This window comes from Triticum dicoccoides, chromosome 6B (genome assembly GCF_002162155.2).
Source record: "Triticum dicoccoides isolate Atlit2015 ecotype Zavitan chromosome 6B, WEW_v2.0, whole genome shotgun sequence".
NCBI classification, from domain to species: domain Eukaryota; kingdom Viridiplantae; phylum Streptophyta; class Magnoliopsida; order Poales; family Poaceae; genus Triticum; species Triticum dicoccoides.
Genome location: NC_041391.1, coordinates 103,979,481 through 103,993,310, shown reverse-complemented (window position 1 = coordinate 103,993,310; position 13,830 = coordinate 103,979,481).

Genomic DNA, 13,830 nt, shown 5'->3' with positions numbered 1-13,830 from the left:
GAGCGGGCCGGCGGCGCTGGGCGTCGGCGGCTGCCACGTGGCCGGAGGCGATTGGGCGCGGGGCGGCAGCTGGACATGTTTGGCCGGGGGTGGACATTTCCGGCGCGGCGCGGATGGAAAGTTAGGGTTTCGGGGGGAAATTGATCCGAAAATGGAGAGGGGGCGACGGTTTTATAGGTGGAGGGAGCTAGGAGAGTCCAAATGGAGCCTCGCCCACACGATCGTGATTGAACGACCGAGAGCATGGAAGAGACTTAGTTGGGTTTTGAGCCACTTTGGAAGGGGTGTTGGGCTGCAAGGAGAAGGAGGCTTTACAGTTACCCGGTTAACCGTTGGAGTACCAAACGACCTCCAAATGGCGCGAAACTTGACAGGCGGTCTACTGGTGCTATACCAAGGCCACTTGACAAGCCTCAGTCCATTCCGAGAACGTTTGACACCCGCTCACAACGAGAGACGAAAGGGGAACGCCGGAGGGTATACGAGCGCCGGATTGCAAAACGGACAACGGGGAAAAGGCTCGGATGCATGAGACGAACACGTATGCAAAATCAAATGCACATGATGACATGATAAAATGCAACGCACAAGCAAATGACATGGCAATGACAGCGAATAACTGGCAGACACCTGGCGCATCAGATCCGGGGTGTTACATAATCTTCCTTCTTCTTTTTCTCCCGTGTTTCATCTTTTGCTTCGGGTGTTTCGCCGCACGTGTCATGTTCTCCGCGAGGCATGAATAGAACCATGCTAACAATGAGATGACTAGAAAATTAGATCATTTTTATCGCCATATGGCACTGGGCTACCGTGTTTCATGCTCCTCCATCGTAGTACTACTCCAGTGGAAAACTTGAGTATACCGCATGGTTCTTTGCTCCTCCTCAGGACGTCGACACATTTATACGAGCAGTCAAATCACAAGGTCCTTCCTTCCAGCAGTAATGAGCCATCAAATCACAAAGGCCCTCGCCTCTCGTGAAACCGGCCAAGCTAGACTGCTGAGGGAGTCCTGGATAAGGGGTATCCAGATAGCCGGACTATATTGATCGTCCGGACTATAGAAGCGTCAAGATACAAGACTGAAGACTTCGGCTCGTGTCCGAATGGGACTCTCCTTTGCATGTAGACAAGCTTGGCGATCCGGATATTATGTTTCCTTCCTTGTAACCGACTCCATGTAAACCCTAGCTCTCCGGTGTCTATATAAACCGGAGAGCATGGTCCTTTGAAGGCCGATCACATTTACAATCATACCATCATAGGCTAGCTCTTAGGGTTTAGCCTCTACGATCTCGTGGTAGATCTACTCTTGTATTCCACATATCTTCAATATTAATCAAGCAGGAAGTAGGGTTTTACCTCCATCGAGAGGGCCTGAACCTGGGTAAACATTGTGTCCCTTGCTTCCTGTTACCATCGGCCTAAGACGCACAGGTCGGGACCCCCTAGCCGAGATCCGCTGGTTTTGACACCGACATTGGTGCTTTCATTGAGAGTTCCTCTGTGTCGTCGCTTCGAGGTTTGATGGCGTCTTCAATCGCCAACGATGCGGCCCAGGGTGAGACTTTTCTCCCCGCACAGATCTTTGTGTTCGGCAGCTTCGCACTACGGGCCAATTCGCTTGGCCAGTTGGAGCAGATCGACGGCTTCGCCCCTGGCCACCGGATCAGGTTCGGAAACCTGAACTACACGGCAGATATCCATGGAGACTTGATCTTCGATGGGTTCACGCCAGGAGCGCCAGACAGCCACAACGAGCATGGGATAGACCTGCTGTCGGACAGTGCCCGGGACATCATCCCCGGAGCGTCCCCGGATCTAAATCTAGGGCAGGTTGTGTTGCCTATGGACGGAGGGCTGGACCCCGCCCCGCAGGCCGCACACTTATCGGTGGTGGAGCCGAACACGGGCCTCACCGCCATGGAGGCCTGTAACCCTGGCCCCCCGAACTCGTAGCCGGCTGTTGGTCCTGGTCTGCTCACTCTCGAGCTAGCCGAGCCAGGCTGGGCTCCGGTAATGGAGTTTACCGCTGCGGACATCTTTCAGCACTCGACCTTTGGCGACATGCTGAGCTCATTGAAGTCTGTCTCTTTGTCAGGAAGCTCTGGGCCGAACTATGTCCTACCTGAGTGGGAAGCAGGCGAGGACGGAATTTGTTACCCACCCACCACCCACTTTGTCGCCACGAGCGATGATTTAACCGACGTACTCGACTTTGACTTCGAAGACATCGACGGTATCGACGACGATGCAGGAGACACACAGGAGCCACTGCTCATAGGGCAGTGGACAACCACCTCTTCATATGATATATATATATGGTGGACACTCCGAAAGAAAACAATGGCGATGAGGCAACGGGGGATAACCCCACCAAGAAGAAAGCAAAGCATGAGCGTCGCTAGCGCCGCTCCAAGCCCCGCCAAGGCAATATCGGCACCGGAGACGGTAATAATCCCTACAGTGCCGACGACGAATACAACCCCGAACAGCCCGCCTTTGGGCAGCCCAATAGGAATACGGGCATGACAGCCCAGATGAACAGGCGACGGACGGGTATCCGGAGGAGGACAACTACATGCCTCTCTCCGAAGATGAGATTAGCCTCGGCAACAACAAGTTCGGCATACCCGAAGACCCTGCAGAGCAGGAGCGCTTCAAGCGCCGGCTTATTGCCACCGCGAGAAGCCTTAAGAAGAAGTAGCAGTAGCTCCAAGCTGATTAAGATTTGCTTGCAGACAGATGGACAGAAGTCCTAGCAGCCGAGGAATATGGACTCGAGCACCCCCATGGCTGACCGACCACCTCGAGGTCGGGACAAAACGACATATCAGCCGAAATACCAGCCTGTACCCCCGTGTTGGTTTCCTACGGCCCGGGGCGATAAACTGGATAACGCCGCAGGACAACCAAGATCGATCTACGGATCACGGGGGCGCGCCGAAGCACATGACGATGACCGGCATACCGGATACACTAACAGCAAATCCGGCCGGGCCGAATACAACCAGTCAGATGCAGCAGCACTGCGCCGTGACATAGCCCGACATAGAGGCGCCGCACACCCCCTCTACTTCACTGATGAAGTGATGGATCATGAATTCCTAGAAGGGTTTAAACCCGTAAACATCGAATCATACGATGGCACCACAGACCCCGCGGTATGGATATAATATTTCCTTCTCCACATTCACATGTCCCGCGGAGATGATCTACATGCCATCAAGTATCTTCCCCTTAAGCTCAAAGGACCTACCCGACACTGGCTAAACAGCCTGCCCGCAAATTCCATTGGCAGTTGGGAAAATCTGGAAGACGCATTTCTTGAAAACTTCCAGGGCACATATGTGCGACCTCCGGATGCCGATGACTTGAGCCACATTACTCAACAGCCCGGAGAATCAGCCAGGAAGTTTTGGATGCGGTTCCTAACTAAAAAGAACCAAATAGTCGACTATCCGGACGCCGAAGCCCTGGCAGCTTTCAAGCATAATATCCGTGATGAGTGGCTCGCCAGACACCTCGGCCAGGAGAAACCCAAGTCCATGGCAGCTATTACGACACTAATGACCCGCTTTTGTGCGGGCGAGGACAACTGGTTGGCTTGCAGTAGCACTACACCACACTCTGGAACCTCAGATGTCCGGGACAATAATGGCAAGCCACAGCGCAACAGACACAAGGATACGACGGTCAATGCCAGATTCAGCGGATCCAAATCTGGTCAACGGAAGAAGCCATTCAAGCGTAACAATCAAGGACCGTCCAGTCTGGACCATATACTGGAGCGCTCGTGCCAAATTCATGGCACCTCGGACAAGCCAGCCAACCACACCAACAGAGACTGATGGGTATTCAAACAGGCTAGCAAAATAAATGCTGAAAACAAGGACAAGGGGCTGCACAGCGACGATGACGATGAGCCCCGGCGTCCAAACACGAGGGGGCAAAAGAAATCCCCCCCCCCAGGTGAAAATGGTCAACATGATCTACGCCACCCACATCCCCAAGCGGGAACGGAAGCGAGCATTACGGGACGTATATGCGATGGAGCCAGTCGTCCCCAAATTCAACCCATGGCCAGCTTGTCCGATCACCTTTGATCGTAGGGATCATCCTACTAGCATCCGTCATGGCGGCTCAGCCGCATTGGTTTTAGACCCAATTATTGATGGATTTCACCTCACAAGAGTCCTTATGGACGGAGGCAGCATCCTGAACCTGCTTTATCAGGACACAGTGCGCAAAATGGGAATCGATCCTTCAAGGATCAAGCCCACCAAAACCACCTTTAAGGGTGTCATTCCTGGAGTAGAGGCCCGCTGTACGGGCTCTATAACATTGGAAGTGGTCTTCGGATCTCCAGATAACTTCCGAAGCGAAGAGCTAATCTTCGATATTGTCCCATTCCGCAGTGGTTACCACACACTGCTCGGGCGAACCGCATTTGCTAGATTCAATGCGGTACCACACTATGCATACCTCAAGCTCAAGATGCCAGGCCCGCGCAGGGTCATAACAGTCAATGGGAATATGGACCGCTCTCTCCGTACAAAGGAACACACTGCGGCCCTTGCGGCCGAAGTATAATGCGGCCTCCTCCGGCAAACCACCAATCCAGCGATGACAACCTCATGCTCCGTCAAGCGAGGGCGGAACACCCCGCAACAGGATCAGCAGGCACGTCAAGAGCATGACTAGCAGTCCGGCCTCCGCCCAAGTCCGACCCAAGCAGCATTCGTGCCACGCGTACACAATTACGCACTCGAAATACCATGGGCACCGGCGGAGGCGTAGCAGTGGCTCAGTCAACACCATGGTATTGCTTCGTGACCTTTCCTTTTACCCTTCAGGACATTGCTTTAGTGCAACTTCTCCAGAAAAGCCGGATTGTCGGACTTACAAAGGAGAGGAAACCCAGGAAGTAACAGGCGTCAGGCACACCAGGAAACACCCAGGTGGAACCTATTCCCGATCGTTGTTCCTGCTTTATCTATTTGTACGTAGCCTGCTCCTGGATAGGATATGTCAAATAATCCTATTTATCTCCGTGTAACGCATTCATTGTAAACATACGCTTAAACGTATTATTTATCAATGGGAGACAATATACAGCATCAACTTATTATTATTTTTTGCATTTTTTATAAATGTTCATTTGATTTTGCATCTGTACATTTTGGTACGTTGAGTTTGCCAGGGGCTTTTTATAGTGCCCCGTAATACGGCAAGACAAGTCTGAACACTTTCAATAGTGTGGCACCCCGAACTTATAGCATTATATGCATCAACTCCGAATCATGTCTTGGGTTACAGTTGGGATAGCCCAGCACCCTTGTTTTGGTACCTTACGTTCTGTTAAATCGGCTAAGGTAGCGCAGAAAGGACTACTGCGATTGTGCCCTGGTTTTTTCGGACGAGCACCTCAGTAGAGAAAGCACAAAACTGTCTGGCATGCTGTGGCAAGAGCTAGTAGCTGTTCGAGAGGTTTTAAAATCCTTGAAGATTTTTCCGCCTTAGGCGACAATTCGGTTTTGTCCGATACATGCGTGTATAGCGCCCAAATTCGGCCTTCCGGATACTAGGGGCTTCGCCGAAATTTGAAATCATAGACTTCTATGGCTAAGTGAAGGTTATAAAGCCGTATAGTCCGATTGCCTGGTTTGCTGCGCTGGACACCTCCTTAAGGACCAAATATTTGGACAACGAGTGTCCGGGTTTTCCACGAACACCCTAGTACTAGTTACACGGGGGCGAAAGCCGACGACTGGCCTACTTTCAGATTCTGATAAACAGCCGCACAGAAGGTAATATTTTAAATCACAAAAGCGCTGCATAGCGCAAGTAACTTCGTCTTTAATTTACAAACATGACAGAAGTGAATTCATTCTAAAATTATGTCTTTCCTACATTCATCGGCCACAAGGCAAGCACCCTTCATAACGCCATCATAATACTTCTCGGGGACGCGATGCGGCTTGCCCTCCAGTGGCCCGTCCTTCACCAGCTTCTCCGCATCCAGCTTGCCCCAATGCACCTTGGCACGGGCAAGGGCCCGACGGGCACCCTCAATACAAACGGATCGCTTGATGACTTCCAGTCGCGGACAGGAATCCACCATCCGCTTGATCAGGCCTAAGTAGCTGGTGGGTAGAAGCTCGCCAGGCCATATCCGGACTATGAGATCTTTCATAGCCACTTTGGCCGCCTAGTGGAGTTCGACCAACTGCTTCAGTTGGTCACTCAGAGGTGTTGCATGTTCGGCCCCATGAAAGTGCAACCATCCCCAGGTGGTTTTGGTAATTCATATCAACATGTAGCTCCTTGAGCTAATACTATTCCAAGACGAATATTTCAGGAAAGCTCAATGAATGGCATGGCATGTATGATGAAAGTGGATCCCTCAAAATATTAAGGACAAAGAATTGGCTCAAGCTCAAAAGCTCAAGACTCTATTTTTTATATTTCAGTGATCCAAGATCACATTGAGTCTATAGGTAAAGCCAATACTATCAAGGAGGGATGAGGTGTTGCTTAACGAGCCTCTTGCTTCAAGTGCTTAGTGATATGCTCCAAAAACCCTCAACTACTTTCTCATATCCACATATGACCTAAACCTAAAGTCAAAATCGGTCCCACCGATTTTTTCTATCCGGCGCCACCGAGTTCAGATGTCATAGCCACTGCCACAAACCCTAGGCAAATCGGTCTCACCGATATGGATCTCGGTCTCACCGAGATGGGATTGTAATCCCTCTGTTCCCCTTCGTAACGTTTCGGTCTAACCGAAGTGAGCGATCGGTCCCACCGAGATTCCAATGTAAACTCTTTGTTTCCTTTTTGTAACGTTTCGGTTTAACCGAAGTGAGCGAATCGGTCCCACCGAGTTTACCTGACCAACTCTCTGGTTAGCTAATTACCAAAATCGGTCTCACCGAGTTTGTGTAATCGGTCTCACGGAGATTACGTTATGCCCTAACCCTAACCATATCGGTCCTACCGAGTTGCATGTCGGTCCCACCGAAATCACTAACGGTCACTAGGTTTACTGAATCGGTCTGACCGAGTTTGTTAATTCGGTCCCACCGAGATTGGTAAATTGTGTGTAATGGTTAGATTTTGTGTGGAGGCTATATATACCCCTCCACCTCCTCTTCATTCATGGAGAGAGCCATCAGAACAAACCTACACTTCCAACTTACCATTTCTGAGAGAGAACTACCTACTCATGTGTTGAGGCCAAGATATTCCATTTCTATCATATGAATCTTGATCTCTAGCCTTCCCCGAGTTGCTTTCCACTCAAACCTTCTTTCCACCAGATTCAAATCCTATGAGAGAGAGTTGAGTGTTGGGGAGACTATGATTTGAAGCAGAAGCGCAAGGAGTTCATCATCAACGCACCATTTGTTACTTCTTGGAGAGTGGTGTCTCCTAGATTGGCTAGGTGTCACTTGGGAGCCTCCGACAAGATTGTGGAGTTGAACCAAGGAGTTTGTAAGGGCAGGAGATCGCCTACTTCGTGAAGATCTACTTCTAGTGAGGCAAGTCCTTCGTGGGCGACGACCATGGTGGGATAGACAAGGTTGCTTCTTCATGGGCCCTTTTTGGGTGGAGCCCTCCATGGACTCGCACAACCATTACCCTTCGTGGGTTGAAGTCTCCATCAACATGGATGTATGATAGCACCACCTATCGGAACCACGACAAAAACATCCATGTCTCCAATTGCGTTTGAATCCTCCAAACCCTTCCCTCTACATTCTTGAAAGTTGCATGCTTTAATTTCCGCTGCTCATATACTCTTTGCATGCTTGCTTGAATTGTGTGAAGATTGCTTGACTTGTGCAAAGATAGCTAAAATATGCCAAAGTCTAAAATTGGGAAAAGGTTAAGTTTTTAATTGGTCAAATAGTCTAATCACCCCCCCTCTAGACATACTTCAAGGTCCTAGAAGTGGTATCAAAGCTTTGGTCTCCATTTGCTTTGATTTCCATAGCTTGTGGTGGTCATAGCCTTTGTTTTACAACCTATGAGAGTATGGCATCTAGAGAGGGAAATTATCACCATAGAGGTCCATACTTTGATGGCACTAATTTTGCTAGTTGGAAGCATAAGATGAAAATGCATATTCTCGGACATAACCCCGCCATTTGGGCTATTGTGTGTATTGGCTTGCAAGGTGAATTCTTTGATGGGATGGAACCAAACCGTGAAGCTAGCGCGAATGAATTGAAGATGCTGCAATACAACGCTCAAGCTTGTGATATCCTCTTCAATGGATTGTGCCCCGAAGAATTAAACAAAATCAGCCGTCTTGAGAATGCAAAGGAAATTTGGGATACTTTGATATGCATGAAGGTACCGACTCCGTCAAGGAATCCAAGTTGGATGTGCTCCAAAGTCAGCTTGACAAGTTCAAAATGAAGGATGCTGAAGGTGCTGCTGAAATGTACTCTAGGCTTGCTCTTATCACAAATGAGATTGCTGGCTTAGGAAGTGAAGAGATGACCGACAGATTCATCATCAAGAAGATCCTAAGAGCATTGGATGGAAAGTATTATACTGTGTGCACATTGATTCAAATTATGCCCAATTACAAGAATCTCAAGCCAACGGAAGTCATTGGTAGAATCGTTGCTCATGAAATGTCACTCAAAGATAAAGAGGAACTTCACAACAAGTCAAGTGGTGTTTACAAAGCCTCATGTGAAGCTCCTACATCATCAAGTGATAAACAAACCTTCAATGAAGAATTGAGCTTAATGGTGAAGAATTTCAACAAATTCTACAAGAGTAGAAGCAAAGAAATAAGCTATAAGTCAAGGTCCTACAATGACAAAAGATCTTCCAGTCGAGAGCGCAATTGCTACAATTGTGGGAGACCCGAACACTATTCCAATGAGTGTACGGCACCCTACAAGAGAAGAGAAGATTCTCCCAAGAGAAGAAGTAGAAGAGAAGAATCACCACCAAGAGAGAGGAGTAGAGATGATCTTTATGAAAGAAGAACATCCCGGAGAAGCAAGGATTCAGAAAGGAAGGATAAGTCATCAAAGAGCTACACAAAACGAAGACATCAAGCTCATGTTGGTGAATGGGTATCCGGCTCCGACTCTGAACATCACTCTGAGAGAAGCTATCATTTCGACTACGAACATACTCAAGATGAAGGTGTTGCCGGTCTAGCACTTGTGTTAACCAACTCCTACGACATATTTGATTCACCAAATGATGGAATTGGAAGATGCTTCATGGTTAAAGGCCCTAAGGTAACTCACCCCGAGTATGTTGATTTCAATAGTGATGAAGATGACTTGTTAGGTGAGGATGATTTACTTATGGACAACTCTAGTGATGAATACTATGATGAAACGTCAATTAATCATGCTAAACAAGATAAAATGAATGACAATAATAAGGAGAAGATTGATCTTTTAACTAAAGAACTAAACACTCTTAAGCTAGCTCATGAAACTATCTTAGGGGATCATCGAGAACTTTTGAGGACTCATGAGAAGTTATGCTTTGAAAAGCTCAATCTTGAGCAAGAGCATGAGTTCTTAAAGGCAATCAATGATGATCTTCGCAAGAAAAGTTCTTCTTACATTGCCAAGCGTTTACTCTTATCTACTTACATGCCTCGAGTCAAGTCTAGTAACAAGAACAAGAAGGATTCTTCTTCTAGTAGTAGTAACAATAATAATGCTAAATCCAATATTGTTGCTTCTAGTAGTTCTCTTGATTCCACTAATGATTCTCTTAGCCAAGTTACACCTGAGCTAGAAAATAGCTTATTGAAAGGAATTATAGAGAAAGGTGTTTACAAAAGCCTTGCCGGGAGTAATCAATTCGAGGAAATTGTACGCAAGCAAGGAAGGCACTGGAAGAATCAAGGTGTTTCTTTTGAACGAAAGTTCGATGCCAATGGAGTTGAGTGGGAAGAAGATCAATACCCCAAGACGAAGTTTGTTCCTCAACAAGAGAAGTGTGGTCCTACTTCCTTCCAGGGAACACAAGCACAAGATGATATTCCACCTCAAGACCACAAGAACAAAGGCAAGGACAAGCTTCAAGAGGAGATTGATGCATTTGAAGAAGCACCTAAGGCCTTGGTCAAGTGGGTTCCCAAGACTACGTCAAGTTCTTCTTCATCCAGTACAACTACAACTCCAAGGATTCCCATCAAGATGATGTGGATCCCAAAGAAGAAGAACTAGAGAGTTCTTGAGGGTGACTCCACCAATATTCTTCACTCATATCATTATGGTAAGGACAAGTGCAATCAACTTCCATATCTTGCACTAGTTCAAGGAGTCACAAACCCTCATGTTGGTAAGGCATGGGACAAGGTAACCTAATGTTTTCATGGACATCATCTTGTGTGTGCATCACTCTATGTCTATGGATATTCTTGTTTGTTCCTTGTGGGACTAACCCATGTAGGTATTGAAAGTGCAACTCACTCCAAAGGATTGCTCCAAATGATCTACATCAACATTAAGCATCCACATCTTCAACACCTACATGAAGTCATCATCGACAAAACCCAAGGTTAGTTCATCCCTCTAAGGGGGGATCTCACATCTAGGGGGAGCTTAACTCTAAGAATTGAGTCAAAGCAACTCTAATGATGTGAACACATCAATGCATTATGTAAAAGTGGTAACCCCACTTGAGCTTAAACAATGAGTATGACCTATGATCAAATGTTCTCATTTGACTCCTAAGTCAATATACTCATATATAGATGACCTAGTCATCGCCAATTGTTTGATAGATGCTAGAATTGGTTGTGCATGCTTTGCCACATATTTCATTTGCCATCTTATTGGGTGAGCATGTTGGTTGCATATTTAACTCATTCAAGGACATCCACTTGTTGCTTTGATTGATTGGTTTATTTTTCTTTTGCCAAGTGGATGGACAAGAATGCCTAAGAACCTTCTCTATCTATCTATGCTTTTCTTGTCTCAAACTCTATTCATGCTACATCACAAAATTTGATAAAGTTAGATTCGAACCACTCTGTGTGAGGACCACTTGGAGTCCCCGATTCGACATAGACTTAAACATCCGAAACTTCTTTGTGTGTTTCGATCTGACCGATTCTTCCATTTCGGTCATACCGAGATCACTAAGTCGATCTAGGTTTTCAATCTCGGTGCAACTGATTCGAACTTTATGGTCTCACCGAGTTGCTGTAACTGTCAACAGTTATGCATCTCGGTGCCACCGAGTTGTTCAAATCGGCCACACCGACAGTGTCGGGCTATATATACACACGAGCAAAATTTTGGAAAACTTTCTCCAAACCTCTCGCCCGCGCATAGCTCGCTCTGCCTTCTAGGTCTCTGGATCGTCGACTTCGTCACCAGCCGCCTCCTGTCACTGGTCTCCGCCGCCGTCAACGGATTCCATCCCCGCCGTTGCTGCCGTAGCGAGTTCATCGCCGAATTAGGGTATGAACTCGATCATAGTGCTATCCTCGTCTGATTCTCAGCACATTGTTTACATTATGATTCTTGCCACTATTGAAACACATCTATCTAGTCAAAACAATCCGTAGAATAGATGCGATTTGAAAATTTAGGGTTAGGTTTCCGCCGAAACCATCTCAGACCCACCGAGTTAAAAAACTCGATCCTATTGATTCAGCTAACGCCATTGCACTAGTAACTCTCGGTTTGACCGAGAATTGCTAATCGGTGTGACAGATTTTAGGACTCAGTGAAACCCTAGCGGTACCACCGAACTGTGACACGGTCTTACCGAGATCACTAGTTTAGGTTCCAAAACTGCTTCGGTATCACCGAGTTTGAAAATCGGTTGATCCGAAATGCTTTCTGTGGAAAACTAAAACTAAGTTTTTGAATCATTCTTTTGCAAAAATCTCTGCATTTTGTGATGCTCATCCATTCTATCTCGTCCATAACTATTCACAGGGTCATCAGTCAGAGTTCTCATCATGTTAGACCAAAGTGACAGCCAGAACAGGGAAGAAGAGCAGATTCACATGAGTGAGGGCACTAGTCCCTCCAGTTCCTTAGATGATGGCAGCAGAAGTAGTCCTAGCAATTTGCCAAAAGCAGCCACAAGAACAAGAAGGAAGAGAACCTCAGATTCAGAGAATGAGGACTGTCGGTGTCAAAACTGGCGGTTCTCGGGTAGGGGGTCCCGAACTGTGCATCTAGGCGGATGGTAACAGGAAACAAGGGACACGATGTTTTACCCAGGTTCGGGCCCTCTTGAGGAGGTAAAACCCTACGTCCTGCTTGATTGATATTGATGATGTGGGTATTACAAGAGTAGATCTACCACAAGATCAAGGAGGCTAAACCATAGAAGCTAGCCTATGGTATGATTGTTGTTCGTCCTATGGACTAAGGCCATCCGGTTTATATAGACACCGGAGAGGGCTAGGGTTACACAGAGTCAGTTACAATGGTAGGATATCTACATATCCGTATCGCCAAGCTTGCCTTCCACTCCAAGGAAAGTCCCATCCGGACACGGGACGAAGTCTTCAATCTTGTATCTTCATAGTCTTGGAGTCCGGCCGATGATGATAGTTCGGCTATCCGGACACCCCCTAGTCCAGGACTCCCTCAGTAGCCCCTGAACCAGGCTTTAATGACGGCGAGTCCGGCGCGCATATTGTCTTTGGCATTGCAAGGCGGGTTCCTCCTCCAAATAATTTATAGAAGATTGCGAACACCAGGATAGTGTCCGGCTCTGCAAAATAAATTCCACATACCACGGTAGAGAGAATAATATTTACACAAGTTGAATCTGCTGACGTATTTTGTGGCGTGACGTCACACCACCACCAAGCCTTTACTCGAATTGTTTTCATTGTACCACCTCAGCGCGTTTAGCGAAGCAGTTTCCTTGGCACGTCTTGTCGAAGCAGAGATCGTGTTCCCCTTATTCCGGGATTCCCATCAATACGGACGTGGGTAACCCAACCACGCCATTGATTGCGGCGCCTGGGAGATAAGCGAGTTTTATCAGGCCGGTGGGGACACATGGTTTCATCCGCCCATATAAGGGGATAAAGATCCACCCTTTTACCTACGCCTTCTTCCTCCTTTGCTTATCCATCTCCGCGAACTTGAGCTCCAGCGCCCAAGTCCGCACATCTCACCTCAACCTTCTCCAAATATGTCCAGAGCGGGAGGCAAGTGGATGGCCTCCTCCGTCACGGAGGGGCAGATCCAGAAGCTGCGCAGCGCCGGATACTTGTCCAGCAACATCGCGCACCGGCTCCCCGACGAGGGGGAGCTCATGCCCACCCCCAGGTCCCATGAGAGGGTAGTATTCCTTCCCCATTTCCTCCGCGGACTGGGCTTCCCACTCCATCCCTTTGTCCGGGGGCTCATGTTCTAGTACGGCCTAGATTTCCATGATCTGGCCCCGAATTTCATCCTCAACATCTCGGTGTTTATCGTCGTGTGTGAGGCCTTCCTCTGCATCCAGCCCCACTTCGGCTTGTGGCTCAAGACCTTCAATGTCAAGCCGAAGGTTGTGAAGGGCAGCCAAGCGGAGTGCAGAGGCGCCATGGTGGGCAAGATGCCCAACGTTACTTGGCTCGAGGGCACCTTCGTGGAAATCGTTAAGGGGTGGCAATCGGGGTGGTTCTACATCACCGAGCCGCGTGACCCTGAATGGGCAGCGGCCCCCGAATTCAGATCTGGCATCCCCATACGGCTCACCTCCTGGAAAGAGAGTGGCCGGACATGGGGTGATTCGGAGGAGCTGACCGGACTCCAAGCCTGCATCCAAAAGCTAGTGAACAAGAAGCTCAAGCTTCACTACAAGAAA